This window comes from Cyprinodon variegatus, unplaced genomic scaffold (assembly GCF_000732505.1).
Source record: "Cyprinodon variegatus isolate N-32 unplaced genomic scaffold, C_variegatus-1.0 Scaffold943, whole genome shotgun sequence".
Taxonomy (NCBI): domain Eukaryota; kingdom Metazoa; phylum Chordata; class Actinopteri; order Cyprinodontiformes; family Cyprinodontidae; genus Cyprinodon; species Cyprinodon variegatus.
The window spans coordinates 177,727-181,346 of record NW_015151396.1 but is presented as its reverse complement, the minus strand read 5'-3'; positions in this window follow the sequence as shown (position 1 = coordinate 181,346).

Here is a 3,620-nt window from a genome sequence, read left to right as displayed (position 1 = left end):
CTTTAGGTGATTAAAGGCTGACTTAGTAACTGCCTTTATGTATCTCTGAAAGTTCAGTTCTTAGTCCAATATGACAGCAAATCTCTACCTGTAGTACCTGTAGCTGTGTGTTAACTATGGATCTCTCCTTCTGCAGAGAATGCAGTTGCTTATGGGCCCCCGACCTCTTAGGCCCCCAACGCAATTGTGGACTAGGATGTCTCTTTGCAAATGTCATGGTGGCAAAAAATTTGTCGTGTACTTCATATGGGGCCCACCCAGATAATGTTGCTGATGGGCCTATTGTTGTGTCGTAATGCCATTGCCTGCAGGTTTTGTTTTATATAGTTGGAGAAAAGTATGGTCCATCCACTCATTCATCTAGCCTAAGCATCTAGCCCATGCTCTGTTTCATTCTCCTGGTGATATTGTAATGGAAAGCTGTTTGATGTCTGCATAGATATGGTAACTGATCTTGTCGTTTGGTATAATCGGAGCAAGGAGAAGCTTGTCGATATTGAATAGTAGGGGCCCAGGAATGGAACCTTGAGGAACCCTGCATGTGATTTTTCCCTGTCCTTCAAGTAGGATTTATACCAGTTCAATGCAGTACCAGAGAGGTCGACCCAGTTTTCAGGATGCTGACAGAATCAAGTGATCAGCAGTGTTAAACACTGTCCATTTTTAATTAAAAAGCTTCCTGGATGGGAAGCGAAACGTCTTCAAACTTGTAAATAACAGCACCCTGGTAATATTAGACCAAGTCATCCAATAACACCAGTACTGTGTTGATGGCAGGAAATTCTAGATATTAACATACATCTAGAATTTTTCTAGAATTTCCTTCTATTTTATCATGGCTAGAAGGGAATTCTATCCATGATTACACTGTTCTTTATAACATGTCTCTTACTGATTAGAACAGTGGTTGATATGGTTCCAAAGTAAACTGAAAAATGGTCCAATAGGGTATTATCAGTTACATAATTTAAATATTTAGTTATTTACTGTTGACCAAGTCCAAAATATGTCCTCGATTTTGAGTTGGCTGTTTCACATACAGAGTCAAACCAACAGTTTTAAGTACATCACATAGTTGAATCTGTCTTTAACGCTTAAAGACTGAAATATTTTAAATCAAAGTTAATCAATTTGTTTAGAACTGCCTTTCACAAACTGTTAGCCGAGCTATCATTAATTTCGGTTTGTGGTTCAACTGTTTTATTGCTCTACAACCTGCCTTTATCATGTTTTCATCTTTACTTGCTTTTACTTTTTTATATTCTTTCTATTTGCAGACTAATTAAGTTGTTGATTAAAAATTATTTTCCCAGACAGAGATCTTCTGTTAAAGTCAGTTTAAATACCTTGGTTGAGATCATCTCTGCAGCATACCGAGCTCAACAATATATAGGTTTCAAGTCAGATTGTTTACTACCGTTTAGCCTTTTAGCTATTGACTTGGGTTGTGTTTTAGCCTGTGATTGCCGGTATGCCTTGCCACATCCTCCTAGTGTTGCTGGCATCGTGGAAGATATCCTGGATCTTCCGGCTGTGGTTCTGCTTCGCTGATCTGATGGCACAATTCAAGTTGGCACACACTGTCCTCAGAGCCTTTATGACCAGACTTGAAAGCTGAGTTCCGTGCTTTTAGCTATTTCCGAACCTCCCCATTCATCCTAGCTCGTTGCTTGGCCCTGGAGGGTGATGTTCTTTGTGATGCTAGAGTCCTCAATGCATTTGTTGATGTAGGCTGACACAGTCAGGGCATATTGATCTACATTCATCTTGTCGTTGGTTGCTGTAGCTTTGACAATGTTTCAGCAAGAGCATTCAAAACAGTCCCAGAGTTTCTCCATGGCCCCCTCAGACCACACTCCCGACTTCCTTAACTGTTGGTTTAGCCCTGATTAGCTGGGGCCTGTATACAGGAATTAGTGTGACAGAAAGGTGATCTGATGTGGGGGCGGGAGGCTGCTCTGAATGAATTAATCTATTTATGCATAATCTGAAAATGATTTCATTAGTGCTTCATGTAAAATTATCTAAATGTCATTCATATTAAACAAACCAAAGACACATATATCTCCAATCCTGTCTGAGTTGTAGAACTTAGAATTAGACAAATTTTATTGTAATTTTGTATACAGTGTATAAAAAACAAAATTTCTTTTAGTAAAGTTTTCAGACAGTAAATGAACATTTTCATTCCATAAAGTGCAGCAGTGATCAAATGTAAATGGTGTGGGAGAAAAAACATGGTGCAAATCATTTATAGGGACAATCCTCTCCCTATAAAATAAATTCTTCGCAAAAATGTGCTCATCATTCTTTAATAAGATCCTCATGAAACAGACATGCAGTGTTTGTTTTTAAAAGCTAATGTGTCTAACGGACCTAGTTAATTTTTTCTTTTTTTGTGCACAAAACTAAGACAAAAATCTGACTAAATCAGAAAATAAAGCAACATGATTGGCTGTAAGGAGAGAGGAGGCAGAGGACACTACAAGATGACAGAATAAAACCTGCTACTGACCAGGTTAGCTCTGGGGAGAATGTTACTACAGTGACTGAAACACATGTTGCGTAAAATCTCTTCTGAAACTGAAAACTCTGAGTTTCCCATACTTCAGGTATACAAAACTTAAGAGTTTTCAGTAACCCTGCTTTGTGAAATCGACCCCCACAGCTACTGATTATTTCAGTTGGTAAAGAGAGCTCTGTGTTTACACCTTGAAGCTCTTTCTCCAGTTCTTTTCCTGAGAAGAGATCACTCGGGAAAAACTCTTTAAATAACACTTCATAATGTATATGTTTTAAATAACCATGAGACATGATGACAGATTTTGGCATAAATTGTAATCTTACTCAGTCCAGAGAAGTTGCTATGAGTTACAGAAAACAGCACTTACCAACCAGGCTCACATCTCCTTGGAGTGGCCCTGAATCATAGTTAAAGAAGAATTTTATAAAACTTCAGTCTGCCACATCATCACATCATACACGTCTGTAAATGAGAAGACATCTATGGCTCCAGCTGTATCAAAATATTACACTATGTTATTAGATAAAAGACACCGCTCTCATTCCATTCCCAAATCTGTGCCATGTACATAATGAAGATGATAACTGTTTAGCCGGACAGAGGATCTGTCGTAATTAGATAAACTACTTGGGAAAACATTAGTTCTGACACACAACAGGCAGGTATTTTTAGGGTTTAACACTCACACTTCATCAGTGATAATAATCCTAACAGTAACAATCTAGTTTTTTATGTCATTGAAAAAAAGTTCATATCCTTACATAGCTTAAAAAGCTTTCAATATGTTTGAATAAATTGCCACAACATGTCTGAAAAACTTAATTCTGCATGCTTTTTAAGGAGTTTGTTTCCATTTATGAAACATATTTAGCAAGGTTTGTATTTCGCTTTTGAGTTTCAAAATAATTGCTGCTGTTCTTTCGTTTTAAGGTCTATTTGATTAATAAATTAGTGACAGATAATTTTTTTGAAGACCGATTTATCATGATTAGTCTGATTGTTCATAACATGTCTCTGTTGATTGTTTCACCACCCAAAACATTTAGGCATTTCTTCATCCCACATTACCTGCAAAATGGTTGAAAAGGTTTTCTTA